This window comes from Periplaneta americana, chromosome 1, assembly GCF_040183065.1.
Source record: "Periplaneta americana isolate PAMFEO1 chromosome 1, P.americana_PAMFEO1_priV1, whole genome shotgun sequence".
NCBI classification, from domain to species: Eukaryota; Metazoa; Arthropoda; class Insecta; order Blattodea; family Blattidae; genus Periplaneta; species Periplaneta americana.
The window spans coordinates 13813453-13840580 of NC_091117.1; positions in this window are offsets into that span (position 1 = coordinate 13813453).

Here is a 27128-nt window from a genome sequence, read left to right on the forward strand (position 1 = left end):
GCCGGGTATCGATCCCGGGACCTCTGGTTGAACGTACCAGCGCTCTCCCAACTGAGCTACCCGGGAACTCCACCCGACACCATCTCAACTTTTCCCTTTATATCCACACAACTCGCGTGGGCTAACGAAACGCCAGAGACCCACATCGAGTGCACACAAACTCTGTGTGACTTGGAATTGTGGTTTTCTGTTAACGTACACAGTGAAGTATATATTATGCAAATCTAGTCTTTCAGGTGAAGCTTTCCTGTAAAGCAGATTTGAATAATTTCAAGGGAAAAATTGTTCCGGGGCCGGGTATCGATCCCGGGACCTCTGGTTGAACGTACCAGCGCTCTCCCAACTGAGCTACCCGGGAACTCCACCCGACACCGTCTCAGCTTTTCCCATTATATTCACACAACTCGCGTGGGCTGACGAAACGCCAGAGACCCACATCGAGTGCACACAAACTCTGTGTGACTTGGAATTGTGGTTTTCTGTTAACGTACACAGTGACGTATATATTATGCAAATCTAGTCTTTCAGGTGACGCTTCCTGTAAAGCAGATTTGAATAATTTCAAGGGAAAAATTGTTCCGGGGCCGGGTATCGATCCCGGGACCTCTGGTTGAACGTACCAGCGCTCTCTCAACTGAGCTACCCGGGAACTCCACCCGACACCGTCTCAACTTTTCCCTTTATATTCACACAACTCGCGTGGGCTAACGAAACGCCAGAGACCCACATCGAGTGCACACAAACTCTGTGTGACTTGGAATTGTGGTTTTCTGTTAACGTACACAGTGACGTATATATTATGCAAATCTAGTCTTTCAGGTGAAGCTTCCTGTAAAGCAGATTTGAACAATTTTTCCCTTGAAATTATTCAACATTTAGATACATTGATCTTATGCGGAGACTAAGAGGAAGGCGAAAAATGATGATGACGATGATGACGAAGATTCACTCGACTCCTGTACTTCGCACGCGTACAATTAGCTGGAACTGTAACACGAGAGCCTGCTTCCAGCACTCAGAAGGAGACAATTGAGCCCGCGAGGGTTATCGATGTTTGCCCCACATGAAGAAGGCAGACAGGCTGCGAATTTGCATTAACGCGGGAGGCACTTAGCAGTGCTGTCATTCCGCTAATGCGTCATAATTGCGCGCTGACACCGAGTCAATGTTGCCCGCATTGTCATTAAATTTTATTTTGACAAGTGAAGAACGGAGAGCTACATCGTCACAAGACGTCCAAGTAGCTAGCGACTGTGGAAGAAATGCTACGGATACAAGAAACAGCAAAATAAGGAGATGTAATTTTAAGTCTGTGAAGAAATTTTAATCTACTAGCACATCATTGTACGAATTATTAATTGCAAATCATCGTAGTTGTGACGAGATCGTCACGTTGTTTGTCTTCTTAATAGAGAACGAACTGAGAAGCGAGTCACAAATATTTGAGACAGGCTGCTAAGAATTATTACACCTGATTCTTTATCACAATATAATTCTTCAGAGATGAAACCTGTGTTCCATTTTGTAAGATATCTTCATATGATCTATAGCCAGGTTCCTTCTTTTTTTTTTTTTTTAATATATAACGTAAGGATTTTGATTACGTCTCGTGACCAGAATATTGTAGTCTATGTATGTATGTATTTATTCACACTGCAGTGGGTATATACCCGGTGGCAGTGGTAACTAATTACACTCAATAATGACAATAATAAACTTATTAATTAAAAATACAATTAATAATAATACTAATAATTAATACTAACAATAATTAATAATAATAACAACAACAACAACAACAACAACAGGGAATATACTAAATTAAATGAAACGATCACTTAAAATAACATTTGAAATAAATCTAATTTGTATCTTAAAACTAAGATCGAACTAAAACCCACGAGTATGATATGTTCATATCTCCACAAGTACCTTTCAAATTACACCCATTTCGCTGTCAACTCACTCACTGCAATGGAACTACGACACATTTCACTGATTCTATCCTGATTTCACTAACACTTCAAAAACATTTCACTGTTCAAATACTATGCACTGCCACTATAAACTATAAAGCTTCACTGACAGGAACACGTTTCACTTATACAGCACACTTCACTGACACGACATACTTCTTCACTGATAAAACACACTTCACTCACACAACATAATTCTTCACTGATACAACACTTCAAGAAATACATATCATTTACACCCTTTAAATACTGTGTATAATTACCGTCTATTAGTAAGGTCCTTAAGCCTATTTTAAAATACACTTTTGGTTGTTGGTAAAGCCTTTAGTAAGTCTGCAGGTAAAGCATTCCAGTCCCTGATAGTACGATTGAGAAAAGAAAACTTTCCAGTGTCCGTCCTCTGTCTTCTTTTTCTCAATTTATATGAGTGGTCGTTCCTTGAAGAGTAATTTGGCGGCTGCAACCTATTTTTTAGTTCTCTCCAGAGCAGGCTCACCTCTGTATGTTTTGAGCAGTGCGCATAATCGAATTCGCGTTCTCCTGTCCGTGAGTGTGTCCCATTTTAATGGTGAAATCGAAAAATAAAAATTGGAGATTTATCCTTCGAAGAGATGAAGAAATTCAGATATCTTGGAGCAACAGTAACAAACATAAATGACACTCGGGAGGAATTAAATATGGGAAATGCCTGTTATTAGTCGATTGAGAAGCTTTTATCATCCAGTCTGTTGCCAAAAAATCTGAAAGTTGGAATTTATAAAACAGTTATATTACCGGTTGTTGTTTATGATTGTGAAACTTGGACTCTCACTTTGAGAGAGGAACATAGGTTAAGGGTGTTTGAGAATAAGTTTCTTAGGAAAATATTTGGGGCTAAGAGGGATGAAGTTACAGGAGAATAGAGAAAGTTACACAACACAGAACTGCATGCAATGTATTCGTCACCTGACGTAATTATGAACATTAAATCCAGACGTTTGAGATGGGCAGGGCATGAAGCACGTATGGGCGAATTCAGAAATGCTTATAGAGTGTTAGTTAGGGTGTCGGAGGGAGAAAGTCCTTTGGGGAGGCCGAGACGTAGATGGGAGGATAATATTAAAATGGATTTCAGGGAGATGGGATATTATTATAGAGACTGGATTAATCTTGCACAGGATAGGGACCGATGGCGGGCTTATGTTAGGGCGGCAATGAACCTTCGGGTTCCTTAAAAGCCATTTGTAAGTAAGTAAATATATATCTTAATTTAAGTATTCATTTCTCTTCTTTCATGTTGACCGTGATGTAACCAGATTCATTATATTAGATATTTTGTTAAAAAACTGAGTAAAGGGCAGAGGACAAGACTAACTACGAAAACAAGACACAGGAAGGGAAACATAAGGGAAAAATAAGGAGGACAGTGAATTAGGACACTAGAAAGAAAATAAGGATGTGAGAGTAGAATATTCATTCTTTCATTCATTCATTTATAGTTTTCTGCCCAAGGGCAGGTCTTTCACCGCAAACCTAGCATTCTCAAATCTTTCCTATTTTCTACCTTCTCTTTGTCTCCGTATATGATCCATAGGCCTATATATTTATTTATGTTGTCTATCATCTGATATCTTTTTCTACCCCGTACTCCTCTCCCGTTCACCATTTCTTCCAGCGCATCTTTGAACAGACAGTTTCTTCTCAGCCAGTGACTCAATCAATTTCGTTTTCTCTTCCTGATCAGTGAAGTAGAATAAAGAAAAGGATATGTTATAAGAGAAGAAATCAGAACGGAAGCAGAATATAACAAGGGAGCAAAGGGGGGAGAAAGAGTGGACAATGACGAGGGAGAAAAGAAAGAAAAATTAAAGATAAGATGTAGGAAATATAATCGAAAATAAAGAAAATGAGTTAATAAAGAGGAGAGAAGAGTGAGGAAAGAGATGTAAAAGGCATAAAACAAGAAGAAGGAACGGAGGAGATGGGAAATAATAAAACGAGAAGAGTGAAAGTAAAGGAGAGAGAGAAGTGGAAGAAAAAAGAAGGTAAAGAAAAGAGAGATTAGAAAGGAAAAAGAGAGGAAAAAATGAAATATAATAGAAAAGGAAGAAAATAGGAGAGAAGAGAAATATGAGCGAGAATAGGAAGGAAATGTGAGATAAGAGGAAGAAAATAGGAGAGAAAATTAAGGAAATGGGAAAGAAGAAGAAGAAAATATGAGAGCGACGAGGGAGAAAATGAGAGAAGAGGAAAAAAAGAGGAGAGAAAAGGGGAAAGAAGTAGGAGAGAAAAAGGAAGAAAATAGACAAGATGAAAAAAATTGAAAGAAAGAAGGATAAAATAGAAGACAAAGAGGAAGAAAGTAGAGGAGAAATAAAATAAAGAGGAAGAGGAAGAAAATGGAGAGAAAAGAAAGAAAATACAAGACAGAAAGGAAGAAAATAGAGGGGAGAGACGCAAAGAGAAGAAAGAGGAAGAAAGTAGGCAAGAGGAAAAAAGTAGGCAAGAGGAAGAAAGTAGGCAAGAGGAAGAAAGTAGGCAAGAGGAAGAAAGTAGGCAAGAGGAAGAAAGTAGGAAAGAGGAAGAAAGTAGGAAAGAGGAAGAAAGTAGGAAGGAGGAAGAAAGTAAGAAGGAGGAAGAAAGTAGGCAAGAGGAAGAAAGCAGGAAAGAGGAAGTAGGCAAGAGGAAGAAAGTAGGAAGGAGGAAGAAAGTAGACAAGAGGAAGAAAGTAGGCAAGAGGAAGAAAGTAGGAAAGAGGAAGAAAGTAGGAAAGAGGAAGAAAGTAGGAAGGAGGAAGAAAGTAAGAAGGAGGAAGAAAGTAGGCAAGAGGAAGAAAGCAGGAAAGAGGAAGTAGGCAAGAGGAAGAAAGTAGGAAGGAGGAAGAAAGTAGACAAGAAGAAGAAAGTAGGCAAGAGGAAGAAAGTAGGTAAGAGGAAGAAAGTAGGAAAGAGGAAGAAAGTAGGCAAGAGGAAGAAAGTTTGGAATTGATCGTAGAATAGCATATGCGACTAAGAAATATCATTCTGGCTGAATATGCACTGGGGTTGCTTGAAATATTCAATTTCATAATAATAGAATTATTCCAGCTGGAATAATTTTTAGGCAAGAGGAAGAAAGTAGGAAGGAGGAAGAAGGTTAGGTAAGAGGAAGAAAGTAGGAAAGAGCAAGAAAGTGGGCAAGAGGAAGAAAGTAGGAAGGAGGAAGAAAGTAGACAAGAGGAAGAAAGTAGGCAAGAGGAAGAAAGTAGAAAAGAGGAAAAAAGTAGGAAAGAGGAAGAAAATAGTAAAGAGGAAGAAAATAGGAGTGAAAGAGGAAGAAAATAGGGAGAAGGGGCAGAAAGATGGAGAGAGAATAAGGAGAAAATGTGAAAGTGCAAGAAAAGAAAACAGAAGAGAGAAGAGAAAGAAATAGTAGAGAGAGAGATGAAGAGAGGAGAGAGATTTGGGGGAAGGAAAATATAGAAGATAGACAGCAGAAAGGAGATAGAAGAGGCATAAAAGAGTAGAAATCAATGGAAGTGAAGAGAAGATGAAAAATGTAGGAAATACATGCTTAGAGGACAGACAGCGATTAAAGGGAAGGGAGAAGAGGAAGAAATGACACGAGGATGAAGGAAGAAAATTAAATGGTGGAAGAGATGGCGAATGAAGTGAAGAGAAGAAGCATATTAATGATAAATAGTAAGAGGGAGAAGAATTTATGGTGGGGTGAAGTGAAAGGAAATTGAGAATGAAAAGGAAATATCAGATGAGAGGAATGTAGGAAATGGAAGAGATGAGAATTGAACTAATAGGAAAGGAGGGGGGAAAGAGAAATAAAATAGAAGGAAGAAAATGAGAGCAAGTGTAAGAAGAGGGAAGAGGAGGAATAGAAGAGTGCGAAAGAAAGGATGATGTCCGTATTCAAGACATATGCAGAAGTTTTAAAATGGATGTGGAACGGATTTGGAGAAGCAGATCTACGTGGCAAGCGCTCCGCTGTTGTTTCGCTGCAGGAATCTGATTACAAAAGTCGGCGCCTGATTACGCGCTGATGAAGTTCCTTTTCCGACGAAAACAAATCAGTGGAACAATGCGGCGTTCGCGTTGCAGGGCAGAGGGTGTCCAAACAAGTGACGACCTTTCCGATCAGAGATGTTCCAATCAAAAATATTGTCAGTAGCTACAGACCTCGCTCAAACAAAGCATTTCGCTAAAAGTTTAGGCAGCAATAAAATACAGTGCGTTCGTAAATTAACGGTATGGTTTTAAATTATAAATTGCAACGAAACAAGTTAGAAAAGTTAGTTATTTTTATTTATTTACTTATTTATTTATTTATTTACTTATTATTTATTTGTTTACTTGTTTACTTGTTTACTTATTTATTTATTTATTTATTTATTTATTTATTTATTTATTTATTTATTTATTTATTTATTTATTTGTTACTTATTTATTTATTAGTTCCTTATTTATTATGGCTGTGAAACTTGGACTCTCACTTTGAGAGAGGAACAGAGATTGAGGGTTTTTGAGAATAAGGTTCTTAGGAAAATATCTGGGGCTAAAAGGGATGAAGTTACAGGAGAATGGAGAAAGTTACACAACGCAGAGCTGCACGCATTATATCCTACACCTGACATAATTAGGAACATTAAATCCAGACGTTTGAGATGAGCAGGGCATGTAGCACGTATGGGCGAATCCAGAATTGCATATAGAGTGTTAGTTGGGAGGCCAGAGGGAAAAAGACCTTTGGGGAGGCCGAGACGTAGATGGGAAGAAAATATTAAAATGGATTTGAGGGAGGTGGGATATGATGATAGAGACTGGATTAATCTTGCTCAGGACAGGGACCAATGGAGGACTTATGTGAGGGCGGCAATGAACCTCCGGGTTCCTTAAAAGCCAGTAAGTAAGTAAGTTATTTATTTATTAGTTACTTATTTATTTATTTATTTATTTGTTTATTTATTTATTTATTTATTTATTTATTTATTTATTTATTTATTTATTTATTTATCTATCTATTTATTTATTTATTTATCTATTTATTTACTCTGGTAGAGTTAAGGCCATGAGGCCTTCTCTTCGGCACTACCAGTAGAACTTGATAATTTGGAATTTTATTTTATAATTGAGACATTTTCTGGAACAAGAACCCAACTGCAAAATATTGTCATACAAGGGAACAAACGCTTTGGTGAAGCTAACATGGAAACCTACACCGACGTACTTCAGGAAATATCTGAAGAAAGAGGTCATTCCTTTCTAATTTGTGTAGGTAAGACTGAGTAAGAGTTAGGGACATAGACTTGCCTGTATCATAACATTGCCATACAAATTTCTTTACTAGATTGCCTTTAATGGAACTTTTAGTTGCGAAAGACGATGAAGTCATTAATCATTGTTAGCAATTGCTTTATATTGACAAAATAGTAAATTTATCAACAGTAATCTCACTAGAGGTTTTTATTTAACTAGAGAAAATCAAAACTCGAGTGGAATTTAATTGACTATTACACGATTTCAAGAAAGTATATAAAGATTAGTAGAAATAAAATATTCTAATACAATAAAATATTAATTGACTTACTAAAATTCTATTTCACTAATGTTAGTTTCACCAAAATGTTTGAACGGAGCCGCCATTTTCAGTCGACTATCTATGCGGGAAACAAATTACGATCGCAAAGCATGTTTTATAGTACCATAAGGAATTTTCAGTTTGAAATGTTGGCAAACAAAGAAACAAATGCTAGGGTAGTGGTAAAAACAAACAAATGATAGGGAAGCGATAAAGTTAAACAAATGCTAGGGGGGGAAAAAAGCGATAAAATTGTGCGATAAGTAGCCATGATTGGTTGAAAAACGTCCTTTTGTACCGTTTTATTGGTAAAAAATAGTATGATATAGTGAAAGTGTAATAGTCATTGAAAAATATGCCAATATAACCTTTTCGGAAACATTCTCTACCTTTTTCTTTCTTTCACCATTTTCAAACTTCTCATATTTTTCTTCATACCTCTATAGCGATTATGTTTGAATTAATAAATCAATAGCAGCATTTTCTGCTAATTCAGTATCATTAACACTCACATTTTTTATATTTATATTGACTGGTCACGGTAACAATAGCGACAATAATAAGATTCTTCAAATGTTTCTCGTACAAAGCCCTCTACATTAATCGATTAGCTACAAAAGCAAATGTAAGTATATAGCCGACCATAAAAATTTTACATTTAGATAATATTCAATTTTGTATTAATTTTTTTATCAAAGCGGATAAAACTTTGTATGATACACATGTCGCAATTTCATATTAGTCTACAATACTCGACTGGTTATCAAACTCGGCCTGCGGCCTCGTTTGACAAATTTCAAATCTCGCATTGTAAAATGAATTGTTACAACATTAGAATCGGAAATAACTATTAACACTCTCCTAAGTCTTGATTTAGATCCGTTTGAAAATACATTTGCATATGGTAAGGGTATCAAATTTACTTTCATCAGTTTTCGTCATTTTTCTCATAACTTGTCGTGTGGACTTAGACGAATTCGGAATCCTACTTTTCAATTAGGACTAATCCTTGAGATTGATCGTGATAATTAACGTGCCAATCATTCAATAATGTTGCGGATCGACGAGACGGCCTCCAGATATGGAGGGTAGCTGTGAATATATTGAATAAACAGTAGCGGACAGCCGATGAGGGGTGGTCCTCCAGCTTGGGGGTTGGGCGAAGGGCTAACATCCCATCACCGTAAAAAACAGCTTGTTACGAATCCTTCAAATAAGCCTCGGAATGGGACTGATTCTCTGGCACTACCACAGCAAAGGAATAAGGTTTTGAGATTTGGAACTTGGAATGTTACAACTCTATATAGAACAGGAGGGGTAACATTAGTAGCAAAAGAACTAGCTAGATATAGAATAGACTTTGTGGGAGTACAGGAGGTTAGGTTAGATGGGAATGGCATAACACAAATAGGAGATTATGTGTTGTATTATGGGGAAGAAAACGATAATCACCAATTAGGAGCAGGATCATTTATTCATAAAAGAATAAAATCAGCAGTAAAAAAGGTCGAATTTATCAGTGATAGGCTATCGTATTTAGTACTTAAGGGCAGATGGTGCGATATCAAAGTTATAAATGCTCATGCCCCTACAGAAAAGAAGACGACCATATTCAGTTTTGTGTGTACTTTGTGAATTTATTGTGTTTCTGTAACGCAGTTTTTACTCCTGGTTGAGTGTTAGAGAAGGCCGTATGGCCTTAACTCTGCCAGGTTAAATAAATTATTATTATTATTATTATTATTATTATTATTATTATTATTATTATTATTATTATTATATAGCCTAAAGGATAGTTTCTATGAGGAATTGGAACATACTTTTGATCAGTTACCTAGATATCAAATGAAAATTTTATTGGGGGATGTCAATGCTAAAGTAGGACGCGAGAATATTTTTAAACCGACTATTGCAAAAGAGAGCCTACACATGACTAGTAATGAAAATGGAGTTAGGTTAGTCAACTTTGCCACATCAAAAAATTCAATTGTCAAAAGTACAACATTCCCCCATAAGGATATACATAAATATAAGTATAGTAATAATTATAATCATTACTATTTTAGTAGACATAGAAAATATTTCATTTGATGCTAATCTTGTAACATAAATAAAGAGAACTAGGTTCAAACAACCCTACAGGATTAAATAAAAATATTAATAAAATCCCATTCCATCCATATTTTACCATTGGGAGACAGGAGGGAAAAAGACCTTTAGGGAGACCGAGATGTTGATGGGAAGATAACATTAAAATGGGTTTGAGGGAGGTGGGATATGATGATAGAGAATGGATTAATCTTGCTCAGAAAAGTGACCAATGGCGGGCTTATGTGAGGGCGGCAATGAACCTCCGGGTTCCTTAAAAGCCAGTAAGTAAGTATCATTCAATAATGTTCACTAGTTAAGTTCTCAAAATAAAGGCAAATTCTATTGTTGGGATGTCAGCTTAAAGGTTGGTCACCCCTGTCTTAGAGACGAGGCGAGACGTACCAAATTTAAGGAAGCGAAAAATCGTCCCGTTCCCCGTTTAGAGGTACGAGAAGACAAACAAAAGATTACAGCGATTGCTTTTATTGCATAATCGTTCCCGAGACTTGCTCAGGATCCCGTTTCAATAGGGAAGCTGCAGAGAAGGAGATCAATGAAGAAAGTAACTGATAACGCCCGTCGAGCGGGCCCCAATTTGTAGCACCAACTACTGAATAGACATGCCCGCAACCCATCAGTCCTGGTAGGGATATCCATCGATAATTGTAACACAGCTGAGTTCAAATTCAAGGCTCTATCCACACCAAGTCTCGCGATATAGCGAAAGGTCTTCTTCTTCTTCTTCCCTTCAAGTATTAGGCCAAATGGCCTGTTACGATCCCACAGTTGAATTTTCAAACCAGCGTTTCTTTGGACGACCGAGAGATCTCTTCCCGTTTGGACGATAGTGGAGCATGACTTTTGGGATTCTATCTCTATGCATGCGATGCAGATGATTTATCCAGTTGTTCTGATAAAGTTACACGTGATTAATTACAGGTTCTAGTTGTAATTCTTCCATTACATCTTCATTTCCTTTGTGATCACATTTCGTATATCCCGCTGTATATCTCATAAATTTCATTTCATTAGCCGTTATTCTGCTTTCGTCTTTCTTCCTCAATGTCCATGCCGTAACGAAGTACAGGTCTCGCCAAGGTCTTGCAAAGGCGAATTCGAGTATGCCTTTGTACTAGGGAAGGTTTTATAATAGTGTTAATTATTCCCATTGTTTTGGTTTATTTAGAAATTTTCTGTGAAATGTCTACTTCATCGAAAAAAGATAATGTGTATCCGAGATATGTAAAATAATTTATCCTTTCTAATATTTTTGAATCTAAACATATTTTGCTAGGCACAGGGTGTTTTCCGCAGAAGGCCATAATTTTAGTTTTTTTCTTTATTGATTTTCATATCATATTTGAAGAGTCGACTGCAAGAATGATGGATCTCATTTGGAATACATTTTGCAGGAGAAGCGATTGAAAGTTTGAAATGCTTAGCGCTCAAAGCTTAACTGTGATTTTCCGATCATTACTGGACAATGACTATCAGTGTTAATGCCATGTAACTCTCTATGTACATTCTAGATGTCTTAAGCAATGCATTGACAGTCTTGGTTCATTTCCGACAAGAAAGTGACATCCATCATTCTTGCAGTGGACTCTTCATTTAATTCCAATTTTGTTAAAATTAAAAACTGAACGTTGTCATTCATCTTCTGGGATGCCACCAGAGCTAAATCGTCTGCAAAAGGTAATGAATCTAGTTGTAAATGTCTACTGAGTGAAAGGTTTATAATTAACCCTAAAATTTGCAAAGCTTCATTGCTCGCACTAGTTTATTAAACCGTGTCGGACCGTAAAGAAAACAACTATCGCAATGTCCATATTTTATGTTTTACAATATTATAGTATCGTGAAATTTTAACTTTTCTACCAATTTTTTTCTATTCTACTAAAATTATAGCATATAGCCTATTAACCTGTTGTATCCTATAAGATACTTTGTCAATTCAAGTGTTAAGATTGTCCACTGCAGGAACAATGACTAATGCCGCACTTAAGTATTAAATTAAGTAATTCGGCGACAACAATTGACACATGGAAGTATTTTCTTCTTTAATATCTTAGTAACGAAAAAATAAGTAGGCGTACAAGAAAATTATATTGAAACGCAGTTAAAAAGGGATGCAAGTAATCAATTAGTGAACAATTTAACGATGACGAAAACTATGTAACAAAGTGTTTTAGTTTCGTGTTAGCATTCAGTTTATTATGGGAAATGCCTGTTATTATTCGGTTGAGAAGCTTTTATCATCCAGTCTGCTGTCAAAAAATCTGAAAGTTAGAATTTATAAAACAGTTATATTACCGGTTGTTCTGTATAGTTGTGAAACTTGGACTCTCACTTTGAGAGAGGAATGGAGATTAAGGGTGATTGAGAATAAGGTGCTTAGGAAAATATTTGGGGCTAAGAGGGATGAAGTTACAGGAGAATGGAGAAAGTTACACAACTCAGAACTGCACGCATTGTATTCTTCACCTGACATAATTAGGAACATTAAATCCAGACGTTTGAGATGGGCAGGGCATGTAGCACGTATGGGCGAATCCAGAAATGCATATAGAGTGTTAGTTGGGAGGCCGGAGGGAAAAAGGCCTTTGGGGAGGCCGAGACGTAGATGGGAAGATAATATTAAAATGGATTTGAGGGAGGTGGGATATGATGATAGAGACTGGATTGATCTTGCTCAGGATAGGGACCAATGGCGGGCTTATGTGAGGGCGACAATGAACCTCCGGGTTCCTTAAAAGCCAGTAAGTAAGTAAACGGACACCCACCATTAAAAATAAGATTAGATACAGTATTTGTTTTCAACGATTATTGAAAATCAAACTACAGACAGTAATACCATTAAAAGCTAGTATAATGGGGAAGTATAACTGTCCTTCCATGGTGAATCTCCTTCGTGTATAAACTATCAAGTAGTGTAAATCTAGTTTTTCAGGTGAAGCTCCCTGTAAAGCAGATTTGAATAATTTCAAGGGAAAAATTGTTCCGGGGCCGGGTATCGATCCCGGGACCTCTGGTTGAACGTACCAGCGCTCTACCACTGAGCTACCCGGGAACTCCACCCGACACCGTCTCAACTTTTCCCTTTATATCCACACAACTCGCGTGGGCTGACGAAACGCCAGAGACCCACATCGAGTGCACACAATCTCTGTGTGACTTGGAATTGTGGTTTTCTGTTAACGTACACAGTAACGTATATATTATGCAAATCTAGTTTTTCAGGTGAAGCTCCCTGTAAAGCAGATTTGAATTATTTCAAGGGAAAAATTGTTCCGGGGCCGGGTATCGATCCCGGGACCTCTGGTTCAATGTACCAGCACTCTACCACTGAGCTCTACCACCCGGCTCCCGGAACAATTTTTCCCTTGAAATTATTCATATCAAGTAGTGTATTTAATGTCCTTGCGTCATTTGTCTTTCTCTTACATAATTATTTAACGATGTTATGGTTTATTTAACGACGCTCGCAACTGCAGAGGTTATATCAGCGTCGCCGGATGTGCCGGAATTTTGTCCCGCAGGAATTCTTTTACATGCCAGTAAATCTACTGACATGAGCCTGTCGCATTTAAGCACACTTAAATGCCATCGACCTGGCCCGGGATCGAACCCGCAACCTTGGGCATAGAAGGCCAGCGCTATACCAACTCGCCAATCAGGTCTACTACATAATTAGTACTGATTAACAGCTAATACCGCATTTAGTGAAGAACCTTGTATGGTAGAGCATTATTAATCATTTTTTCAGTTGAACGAATGGGGATGAATTGCTACGAAGACGACGACGCCGGAAGTAATTGCCCGTGACGTCATATCCGGCACACCTCACTCGCAATGAAACAAGTCTACGACTAAGGAACTCCTCACGCGCGAAAGAAGACGTAAATTTCCTCGTCTCCCCCCCTCCCCACCTCCATTGTTCGAGTGTAATTCCTCATTCTCTCGCCGCGCTGCGTCGCGTTCGCTCTTAATTACAATTTCGAGTTGCAGCCCTCTTTCTTATTTTTTTCATACATATCACCTTTGACATCATCTTTTTCTTAAGAGCCCGTCGTTCGTACCTGATAATCCCTGCTGTATTTACACGTTCTCAACAGCTTTGCCAGTGTTACCTCCGCTATCTTTACGCGAGTGTTTTATATATTTTATGCTAGACCATGCCGAAATGTAGCAATTATACACCTGGTAGCAGACCTTTAATGCATGTCATTAAAGTACACCTACTCATTAAAGGTCAGGTCTTTCAGCCAATGACGACTCAGGTTACAACTGTTCAGCCAATGACAGGTCAGCTTTCTACCGTTATAAAACCGCAAGTATCGATTATTCTCGGATATGCAATCGAAAGAGAATTAGCGAAAAGTCACGGAGGCTGGAAATCCAATACTGTCGCAGAAGGTTATGTTCTCTTACTATAATAATTAGCGTTAATTGTAAATAATATTCAAATAAATTCAATTTGTCATCTCGTTTTTCAATGTCTAATTTAATTTCAATGTTATCTCTGTAGGTTCTTATGGCCTAGCAAGGTCAATGTGCACATCTGTTCCTCGGAAAAAATCAATACTTTCGCGTCTGCCAACATCTCACAACATACGGAACATTGGTCAAGGTCGGATACAAAGAAAATTAATAATATCAAGTTAGAAATATGGTCGAGCATAAAAAGTCGTATGAAACTCGCCTATAATGGTAATTAAGAAGCTCGTATGAAAATTATGAAACTCGCTTGCGCTCGTTTCATAAATATCCGTACTCGCTTCTTAATTACCTTCATTATAGGCTCGTTGCATAATGTACTATTAGGAAATAATCTTTGTTTTCTTTCTTTTTTCGTTCTAGACATGCATCAACTCCTCTTTAACCTAGACTATGACTGCTTAAAAGTATTATACAAGACAATCTCTCAGTGTTCAAGACAACACATTCATAGTGTCAGCTTTCCGGCACTTACTTACAAATGGCTTTTAAGGAACCCGCAGGTTCACTGCCGCCCTCACATAAGACCCCCATCGGTCCCTATCCTGTGCAAGATTAATCCATCCTCCACCATCATATCCCACCTCCCTTAAATCCATTTTAATATTAACCTCCCATCTACGTCTCGGCCTCCCCAAAGGTCTTATTCCCTACGCCTCCCAACTAACACTCTATATGCATTTCTGCATTCCCCATAGGCCTACGTGCTGCATTCCCTGCCCATCTCAAACGTCTGGATTTATATTCCTAATTATGTCAGGTGAAAAATACAATGCGTGCTGTTCTGCGTTGTGTAACTTTCTCCATTCTCCTGTAACTTCATCCCTCTTAGCCCCAAATATTTTCCTAAGCACCTTATTCTCAAACACCCTTAACCTATGTTCCTCTCTCAAAGTGAGAGTCCAAGTTTCACAACCATACAGAACAACCGGTAATATAACTGTTTTATAAATTCTAACTTTCAGATTTTTTGATAACAGAAGACTGGATGATAAAAGCTTCTCAACCGAATAATAACAGGCATATCCCATATTTATTCTTCGTTTAATTTCTCCCGAGTGTCATTTATATTTGTTACTGTTGCTCCAAGATATTTGAACTTTTCCACCTTTTCAAAGGATAAGTTTCCAATTTTTATATTTCCATTTCGTACAATATTCTCGTCACGAGACATAATCATATAGTCTCTCTTTTCGGGATTTACTTCCAAACCTATCTCTTTACTTGCTTCAACTAAAATTTTGTGTTTTCCCTAATCGTTTATGGATTTTGTCCTAACATATTCACGTCATCCGCATGGACAAGAAGCTGATATAACCCTACAATTCCTAACTCTCTTTGTTATCCTGAACTTTCCTAATGGCATATTCTAGAGCGAAGTTAAAAAGTAAAGGTGATAGTGCATCTCCTTGCTTTAGCCCGCAGTGAATTGGAAACACATCAGATAGAAACTGGCCTATACGGACTGTGCTGTAAGTTTCACTAAGACACATTTTAATTAATCGAACTAGTTTCTTGGGAATACCAAATTCAATAAGAATATTATATAAAACGTGTCTCTTAACCGAGTCATACTCCTTTTTGAAATCTATGAATAACTGATGTACTGTACCCTTATACTCACATATTTTCTCCAATATCTGTCGAATACAAAAGATCTGATCAATAGTCGATCTATTACGCCTAAAACCACACTGATGATCCCCAATAATTTCATCTACATATGGAGTTAATCTTCTCAAAAGAATATTCGACAAACTTTTATACGACGTCAACAAAAGTGATATTCCTCGAAAGTTACTACAGTTAGTCTTGTCCCCCTTCTTAAAAATAGGTACGATTATGGACTCCTTCCTTCCATATTATATTATATTATATTATAGCGATAGGGTTGGAAGTAAATCCCGAAAAAACTAAGTATATGATTATGATTATGATTATGAAAAATTCAAATTTCTTGGAGCAACAGTAACAAATATAAATGACACTCAGGAGGAAATTAAACGCAGAATAAATATGGGAAATGCGTGTTATTATTCGGTTGAGAAGCTTTTGTCATCTAGTCTGCTGTCAAAAAATCTGAAAGTTAGAATTTATAAAACAGTTATATTACCGGTTGTTCTATATGGTTGTCAAGCTTGGACTCTCACTTTGAGAGAGGAACAGAGATTAGGGTGTTTGAGAATAAGGTTCTTAGGAAAATATTTGGGGCTAAGAGAGATGAAGTTACAGGAGAATGGAGAAAGTTACACAACGCAGAGCTGCACGCATTGTTTTCTTCATCTGACATAATTAGGAACATTAAATCCAGACGTTTGAGATGGGCAGGGCATGTAGCACGTATGGGCGAATCCAGAAATGCATATAGAGTGTTAGTTGAGAGGCCGGCGGGAAAAAGACCTTTGGGGAGACCGAGACGTAGATGGGAAGATAATATTAAAATGGATTTGAGGGAGTTGGGATATGATGGTAGAGACTGGATTAATCTTGCTCAGGATAGGGATCAATGACGGGCTTATGTGAGGGCGGCAATGAACCTCCGGACTCCTTAAAAGCCAATAAGTAAGTAAGTATTATATTATATTATATTATATTATATTATATTATATTATATTATATTATATTATATTATATTATATTATATTATATTATATTATATTATATTATATTATATTACATTACATTACATTACATTACATTACATTACATTACATTACATTACATTACATTACATTACATTACATTATATTATATTATATTATATTATATTATATTATATTATATTATATTATATTATATTATATTATATTATATTATATTACATTATATTATATTATATTATATTATATTATATTATATTATATTATATTATATTATATTATATTACAGAAAAAGTAATTGCTTGGATCACTGACTAAGATGAAACTCCTACTGAAGGAATGGTGAACGGTAGAAGAGTTCGGGATTAAGCTATATACATACTAGGTTCAAAAAGTTCCCGGAATTTGCTAGCATCATAGAAACAACGTACCTTAAACACTATTCTACAGCATTCCCTTCAAAATAGTTGCCTTCCGCAACAACACACTTTTGCCAACGCGTGTAGAGTTCCTGGAAGCAGGCCTGGAAGCCATTTTGTGAAACCCGTCTTAGGCTCTCGTCGCGTTTGCGATAACCTCTTCAGCATTGAATCTCCGTGCTTTCAGATGACTTTTCAGACGGGGAAACAGAAAGTAATCAGGTGGTGAGAGATCAGGAGAGTATGGTGGGTGATCCAAAGCAGTTATGTTGTGCCTGGCAAGAAAATTCTTTACAATAATTGCGCGATGAGCAGGTGCATTGTCATGCATAAGGAACCAGTTGTTTTCTACCCACTTTTCTGGACGTTTGCTTCTTACTGCGTCCCAGAGGCGACGGAGGGTTTCTACGTACAATTCTTTCGTTACAGTACGACCTTCTGGAATGAACTCATGGTGCATGAGACCCTGAGAGTCGAAGAAAACTTCCAACATAACTTTGCTTTAAGTGTGCTTAAATGCGACAGGCTCATGTCAGTAGATTTACTGGCATGTGAAAGAACTCCTGCGGGACAAAATTCCGGCACATCCGGCGATGCTGATATAACCTCTGCAGTTGCGAGCGTCGTTAAATAAAACATAACATTTAAAATAACTTTGCCTTTGGAAGTGTCCCTAGGAAATTTTTGCTTCCGAGGAGATGTTTTCGATTTCCACTCAGATGACTGTCGTTTAGGGACTGGGTCGTACAAGTAGCACCAGTTTCATTTTGTTTAAGAAATCACCATCTTCATCAGCCATACTGATCATGTCCCCAGCAAAACACAGAACTTGATGTTTGTACTTTGCTCTGTGGACATAATTACAAAATGCGACGAACAAACAAAACACTATGATAAACAATTGCCTACAACTCAAAACCAATAATTGCCATTATCAGCAAACTTTAAGGAAATGACATCATGAATGTTACCAACAAAACAAATGTATAATATCCCTTGTTATATATTAATACGAAAAATGGTAGTAAAATTCCGGGAACTTTTTGAACCTAGTAGTAGATCATATGCGAAGACAAAAAGGAAGGTAGAAAATAGGCAAGATTGGAGAATGCCAGGTTTGCAGTGAAAGACCTGCCGTTGGACAGGGAACTATGAATGAATTATATATATTATATTATTATACTTCATTCTACTGTGCATATCATGTAGGAAAGTGTACACATTTTAAACATCTCCCTTAACACACGAGGAAAAGAAATATATGACCATAAACTTCCAGCTGCTCCCTGAAAACAAGTCTATATTCGTGTTGAACAACAAAACAAATGTTAATGCACCACATCACTTTGCTGCCAAGTGCTTCTCGGTGCGACTTTACGGGGTAGGAAATGCATGTGCGTGATTTACACAGCAATACTGTGCATGTAGCACAAAGAAATCTAATTTAGATGATCAAAACGCATCTAGGCTGCTACCTATACGTACAGTACATTTCTGTCCGGTTGAAATGGCTACGTGCTATCTAGCGGCAGCGCTTGCATGAAACTCTTTTCTGTAAATTGTATTGCAACTTCAAAATAAGAAAATAACTGCATATGGAGAAATTCCAGACAGTATTCCACACAAAATTATAACTTATTAAAGTAATTACAGAATCCTGGAATTTGTGACTTTCTTAACGTAACCGATTTCTTTAGCGACAATTTTTCTTTCTTTGTTTTTAATAACGTACTGTTTAAACAACTAATGAACTGTAGATTACTTTCATGAATACAGCATGAATGCACAGCGACTAGAATGTCGGACGACTTATCGATTGAATTATCTACCAATTTAGCGAGTGAATTATGTACAAACTTAGCGAGTGAAATATCAACAAGTTTAGAGAGTGAATTACCAACAAACTTAGAAAGTGAATTATAAACAAACTTAGAGAATGAATTATCAACAAACTTAAATAGTGAATTATCAACAAACTTAGAGAATGAATAATTATCAACACACTTAGAAAGTGAATTATCAAGAAACTTAGAGAGTGAATTATCAAGAAACTTAGAGAGTGAATTATCAAGAAACTTAGAGAGTGAATTATCAACAAACTTAGAGAAGGAATAATTATCAACACACTTAGAAAGTGAATTATCAAGAAACTTAGAGAGTGAATTATCAAGAAACTTAGAGAGTGAATTATCTACAAACCTAGCAAGTGAATTGTCAACAAACTTAGAGAATGAATTATCAACAAACTTAGAAAGTGAATTATCAAGAAACTTAGAGAATGATTTTTTAGTAGGTTATTTTACGACGCTTTATCAACAGCTTAGGTTATTTAGCGTCTGAATGAGATGGAGGTGATAATGCCGGTGAAATGAGTCCGGGGTCCAGCACCGAAAGTTATCCAGCATTTGCTCTTCTTGGGTTGAGGGAAAACCCCGGAAAAAACCTCAACCAGATAACTTGCCCCGACCGGGAATCGAACCCGGGCCACCTGGTTTCGCGGCCAGACGCGCTGACCGTTACTCCACAGGTGTGGACTAGAGAATGAATTATCAACAAACTTAGAAAGTGAATTATCAACAAACTTAGAGAATGAATTATCAACAAACTTAGAAAGTGAATTATAAAGAAACTTAGAGAGTGAATTATCAACAAGCTTAGAAAGTGAATTATCAACAAACTTAGAGAATGAATTATCAACAAACTTAGAAAGTGAATTATCAAGAAACTTAGAGAGTGAATTATCAACAAACTTAGAGAATGAATAATTATCAACACACTTAGAAAGTGAATTATCAACAAACTTAGAGAGTGAATTATCTACAAACGTAGCAAGTGAATTATCAACAAACTTAGAAAGTGAATTATCAACATACTTAGAGAGTGAATTACCTACAAACTTAGCGAGTGAATTATCTACAAACTGAGCGAGTGAAATATATACAAGTCAGTGAATGAATTATCTACAAACTTTGCGAGTGAATTATCTACCAACTTAGCGAGTGAATTATCTACAACTTAGCGAGTGAATTATCTACGAACTTAGCGAGTGAATTATACACCAACTTAGTGAGTGAATCATCTACAAACTTAGCGAATGAATTATCTACAAAATTAGCTAGTAATTTATCTACCAACTTAGGGAGTGAATTATATACCAAGTCGGGGAGTGAATTATCTGCTAGCTCAGAGAGTTGATTATCGACCTATGTGCGAATGGATTGTCAAACGACTTAGCGACTGCATTAAGTGATTTTTTTAAATTTATATATTGCCTTTATAATGTATTCAAGAATAATTGTAATCAGTATTACTACTCGAAATATAAACTACTTACATTTCTGTTTGCATGTTACGGGTGACGTCATCGTATTACAAGAAAATGGGGAAAATTTGTCCGTATATGGCCTCTTAAACGGTTTACGTCAAATGAAAGTGAATTCATAAACATCCGAAGTCAAATGAAGTAAAGTTTTCAGGAATGCATAAAAACTATATAGGCTTGCAATGTAACAGTACTGAAATAAATATTGTATGATTAAAAAACACAGGCTTAGAGTCGACTTTGGATATTCTTTTTACAGGATGGTAGTCAATGCAAAACACAAAACATGATAGGTAAAAGTCAAATTTGGTAAATATTGGTCTTAAATTGATTCCTAAGGCGTAATGAGAAGACATATTGTGTCACCTCGTGGACATTAACTTTTTTAATATGGCGTTAAAGCGTTCTTCCCCAGATTCGCAACTGTCATGGACGCGAAACATTAGAACTGTTGCATGCGTAGTGCCATTTCTGCTGAGGGCCTTTCTAATCCGCGTGATTGCAGCGAATCCGAGCGTCTTGTCACTTCCATTCTGTCAGAGTTTTCTTTCCTTATTCATTTTTTTGAATTATTAACGTGCCAATTTCTCCTGATTGCTAGCAGAGCCAACAAGGAGCTATTGATCAAGAGCCCGTAGCGCTCTAGTCGCTACAACAGATGAAAGTCGGCTACAGTTATTGTTAAATTCAAACAAATGAAAAACGCGGACCGGAGTGAGAGGGAAATGTTTTATCTTGATGCGAGACAACGCTTCATACGGCACCTGAACGAAATATTGAAATGGATCCCAGGAAAACATCTCCGAGATGTGATACAAGACATGGCTGTCTATCCTGAAAATGTTCGTATAAAACGAAGACTCCGTGAACGATGTAATGGAACTTACTGAGACAGCAGCTGCAGTCGCTGAACATTGAAGTTTGCAGATATGGTTACTTCTGGCTGATCATAGTTTTCAATAACCACAGTTCGCTCAATATGCGTCACCAGCATTACCTTACGGCAGGCATGTCAATTGACGACCACAGGAGCAAGCGCGCGCTTTAGAGCCCAGGAGAGCCTGAGCGCTTTACAGCGGAAAGGAAAGAGACAGACGAAAGAGGTGGTATATGCCGCTTGGTCGAGATATATTCGGGGATGGCCAGCACTGATTCAATAGATAAAGGGAAGAGGACTTATTAAAACTGTATCCATGTTAGTTTTTAGATTTGCCTCAGAAGTATAAGTGCATTATAAGAATGTAAGTTTTAATTTTAATGCTGATTTTTCACAAGTTTGATTTTTTTATTCAAAAGAAATATTTTCTCAACTTTTCGTATAGAGAAGTGAAATTTTCAGGTATAGGCCTATTTATTTAGTAGCCTTACAGAATGTTTTCGTAAATCTAATACACCGTATATACATATTACTGAAGATAGTGTATTGAACATTTTGAAAATATTCGCATGGAAATTGTTTGTAAGGAAATGAATTAACAAAGCAACTACTGTTACATCATAAGCAAAAGATACGTGCCCATGTATTGTAAAAATGTCAGCTCTATAACTTCAGCAGATTTCGAGAAAATAATTTAATATTCCGATGATAGGAAGTTGCTCACAAATATCACCTTAAAAGCATTATGCGATAAGAGTTAGTTACACTTAAAACAGATACAGTACCTAGGTAACTTTGCTTTGTACTGTAATATTGTTTTGATTAGTTTATTGATTACTTTTGTAAGGCTAAAGATACCATCAATATAAATTCCAACTTATCATGTCATACTCAGTCTCTTTCTTTGGAATATCACTTTCTTTATGAATGATGTGTTTCATCCACTTAATACAGTATACTATTATACTACTATGGAATTTAAGTGAATATTCCTTCTTAACTCTCTATTATGTTATTAAGATTTAAAACACAAGTGCAATACTAAGAAATCAGTGTTAGTACTTTTGGTTTACAGACAATATAGATAATATTAAACAGAAAGAAGCCATATAAAAATAACGACATAAAATTTCACGTTCCGTTTGAAGTTTCTGCACTACTGTTTTCTTAATCCAACAGGTTGCTTATTCATATACACAACACTTCCTATTTCCATACTTAGTGCTTGCTGCCCGCGCATGACGTCAAGGTCAGAAAAATGCCCTTGCTTTGACATCACTGTCTTACGGGAATATATGTATTCAACAACAATGTCTTGATCATTTATAAACAAATACAGAGGGTGCCAAAAAATGTATACACTCTTTGTATGGCTACAACGTTAAGAATTGTAATGATACAGAAAAGTTTCAAAATTAAAAATAATGTGAACCAATGTAGAAACCAGCCATTTATTGAAATATCTCGTAGATTTTTCTATGTATGTATTTATTAACACTACAATTGGGTATACACCCGGTGCCAGTGATATACAGTGTGTCCACCATGAACCTGACACATTTCATTTGGCTGCCAAAAATCAATGAATGGAAATAAGTTGGTAACATGCATTGCAATATGTAGAGAAACTGTGGAAATTTCGTTGGCTATTTTTAAAAACCCGCGCGAGAGGTTGTACTTGGCGCTGCGGTAGCTTAAGTCAAAATGGCGAGCACAAGCGATCTGGTGGTATGCTGAAACAAATTCGGTGATTGAAGTGCAAAGCAACTTCCGGCGCGTGTTCCAGAAGGACCCACCATCACGGAACACCATTAAGACACGGAAACAGCACTTTTCGGCAACGGGAAGTGTGGTGAACTTGCATGGTGGCGGTAATGTGCGCGTGTCAGAGGAGCGTGTAGCAGCAGTGAGACAGGCGTATGAACGAAGTCCACGCAAGTCAGTTCGACAAGCGGGACGAGAACTGCAGATGCCGAAGTCCACGGTACATAAGATACTGCATCGCTCTCTTGGGTTTCATGCATACAAATTGCAGTTGGTTCATGAACTGAATCCAGATGACGGTAATAAGAGGCAGGCATTTGCTATCGGCATGTTACAGCACATTGATGAAGACCCAACGTTTTTAACTCGCATTGCTTTTTCTGATGAGGCCACTTTTCATTTATCGGGCAAAGTCAACACACATAATGCGCGTATTTGGGGGTCAGAAAACCCACGCTGCATTGTGGAACACATTCGTGACAGCCCAAAATTAAATGTGTGGTGCGGATTGATGCACAATTTGATCATCGGTCCCTTTTTCTTTGCAGAACAAACAGTTATGCGCAATACCTACCTCGACATGTTGGATCAATTTGTTGTGCCTCAGTTAATGCATTTGCAGCCGAACGTCATCTTTCAACAGGACGGCGCCCCACCACATTGGAGCCTGATCGTTCGAGAATTTCTCGACACACAATTTCCCGGTCGCTAGATTGGGCGTGATGGACCGACAATATGGCCACATCGATCACCGGATATTACCCCTCTAGACTTTTTCTTGTGGGGATATGTCAAGAACAAAGTGTATACAGGCCACAAAATTCGTGATCTTCAACAGCTACGCGGCCGCATAAGAGATGCCGTCAATTCCGTTACGCCCGAGATGCTTCAGAAGACCTGGCAGGAAATTGAATTCAGGCTAGATGTTCTTCGTGCAACGAGAGGATCTCATGTTGAGGTGTACTGATTTTTTTTAATAAAACTTGGTTAGTTACTCTTGATATTGCATGCATTCTTTTCTTTTTACCCCAAGCAGTATGAGGATCTCATGTTGAGGTGTAATGATTTTTTAAATAAAACTTGGTTAGTTACTCTTGATATTGCATGCATTCTTTTCTTTTTACCCCAAGCAGTATGAGGATCTCATGTTGAGGTGTAATGATTTTTTTAATAAAACTTGGTTAGTTACTCTTGATATTGCATGCATTCTTTTATTTTTACCCCAAGCAGAATGAGGATCTCATGTTGAGGTGTAATGATTTTTTAAATAAAACTTAGTTAGTTACTCTTGATATTGCATGCATTCTTTTCTTTTTACCCCAAGCAGTATGAGGATCTCATGTTGAGGTGTACTGATTTTTTTAATAAAACTTGGTTAGTTACTCTTGATATTGCATGCATTCTTTTCTTTTTACCCCAAGCAGTATGAATTATACAGCAATTTCAAATGTGTCAGGTTCATGTATAACAATTTATACAATAACATTACAATAACTATAGCAATAGGAAATAAAATAAATATAAATTTAATTCCAACTATAAATAAATGTAATAAACCTAAGGCTATAAATAAAGACGATGCTATGTTAATGATAGTACATTTTTATGTTGTTATAATCCTAATTAATCCCATGTAATATAAATTGCACAATAATATCACCGCGCTTCAAATTACATTTCAAAATACTGTATCTCTGTAACGATACTGTATTCTAAAACACTTACATATATTTTCCCTTCAAAGTAGCTATATACCGTGGGTTCATATCAGAACTTTCAGGAAGAAAAGTTGTATGGGACATTTCAGCCTTATTTTTACTTCTACATTACACCCACGAAGTCTGTACAGGTACTTACGGTTCTCCATGTATATAGTCCGCGTGCGCGAATTTTGGAACACACTGTATAAAGTGGCTATAACTACGGGAATCAGGATAGGGAGTTTGTGAAGGATATGAAAACCTGCTATCACCAGGGAAGAACAGTCCAAGAACACCATTAATGTGTACCGCTGTCTATTTTTAGAAGAAAGATAGAAGCTTATTATACAGTCCAGAAGGAATAACACATTTTAATAGTGTGCTAATGACGATGCAAGTTCGGTTCTTGTGTTCTTGTTCTATAGACCGGACGAGATTGTATTTTTTTCGTCTTTATGAATTAAGACTTCAGAAGCACATTCTCAAAGTTGTGATATATCAAATAATGAGATGAGAAAAGGCTGACGTATTGTGAAACGCAGAAGATGTATGCAGAGGTGCATTTTTTTCGCAGAAGTGGCACGCAACACGTAATTATAAACAGGATTATTCACGAAAATCGTTCAATATTGTAGGAGCTAATTTCTGATCTCATTGTGAAGAAAAAAGTCCATATACACGTGCGTCTAGTTTTAATAATTTTGTAAATAATTATGGTTCTTGCTTCCGTAACACAGATACTTGTGAACTTCGCTCGAGCGATTAGAATTCTACTCTAATATACTACTAGTAGTATACGTACTATCACAGTCTAGTACAGACAGCCACGAAGCTTTAGTTTATGAGAGTACTAGGAACAATAGACTGTGCAGGTACTATTTCGCATTGTCTGTAGTGAGGTGATAGTAGCGATCCTAGTGGTTAGCAACTATCTATGGATGCATATTTACACAGAGGTGAGCCTGCCTGGAGAGAAATAAAAAATAGGTTGCGACCGCCAAATTACTCTTCAAGGAACGACCACTCATATAAATTGAGGGAAAGAAGACAGAGGACGGACGCTGGAAAGTTTTATTTTCTCAATCGTACTATCAGGGACTGGAATGCTTTACCTGCAGACTTACTAAAGGCTTTACCAACAACCAAAAACATATTTAAAAATAGGCTTAAGGGCTTTACTAATAGACGATAATTATACACAGTATGTAAAGGATGTAAATGATATTTTGTTATTGAAGTGTTGTATCAGTGAAGAATTATGTTGTGTCAGTGAAGTGTGTTGTGTCAGTGAAACGTGTTCCTGTCATGGAAGCTTTATAGTTTATAGTGGCAGTGCAAAGTATTTGAACAGTGAAATGCTTTTGAAGTATTAGTGAAATCAGGATAGAATCAGTGAAATGTGTCGTAGTTCCAGTGCAGTGAGTGAGTTGACAGCGAAATGAGTGTAATGTGGAAAGGTACTTATGCAGATATGAACATATCATACTCGTGGGTTTTAGTTCGAACTTAGATTTAAGATACAAATTAGAGTCATTTTAAATGTTATTTTAAGTGATAGTGCTTCATTTAATTTAGGATATTCCCTATTATTATTATTATTATTATTATTATTATTATTATTATTATTATTATTATTATTATAAATTATTGTTAGTATTAATTATTGGTATTATTAAGTGTTTATTATTGTCATTATTGAGTGTAATTAGTTACCACTGCCACCGGGTATATACCCATTGCAGTGTGAATAAATACATACACATGCACGTATTGAGTTTCGTGACTGTATATACTAGACTCTGGTACTATGTTGACACGCGCCGTTCACACTAGGGCGACAACGTGCATTGCTGTAGAAGGTGAGGTCTTCTAAAATCAGCTAATACAAATTTTTGTTTTGAATAATAATAATATGAATGTACTTGACTACATTTATAATACATTCAGCGCCATTTTCCTATATGATTAAATGCTCATACTTTTAAGTCATAACTTACACGTTTATGTTCAACTTTCATGAGCCTATAGCTTTGTTAATTTTAAATTATGACATAGCTCTATATGAGCTTTTTTGATCACAATTTTACTATAGATCACTTCGCAGAATATTGCACCATCTTCGTGAATTACTCTGTACAACATGCTTTACTGGAATGCTTTACCTGCAGACTTACTAAAGGCTCTACCAATAACCAAAAATGTATTTCAAAATAGGTTTAAGGATTTTACTAATAGACGGTAGTATATTATACACACTATTTAAAGTGTGTAATTGATATTTTGTTATATGAAGTGTTGTATCAGTGAAGAAGTGTGTTGTATCAGTGAAGTGTGC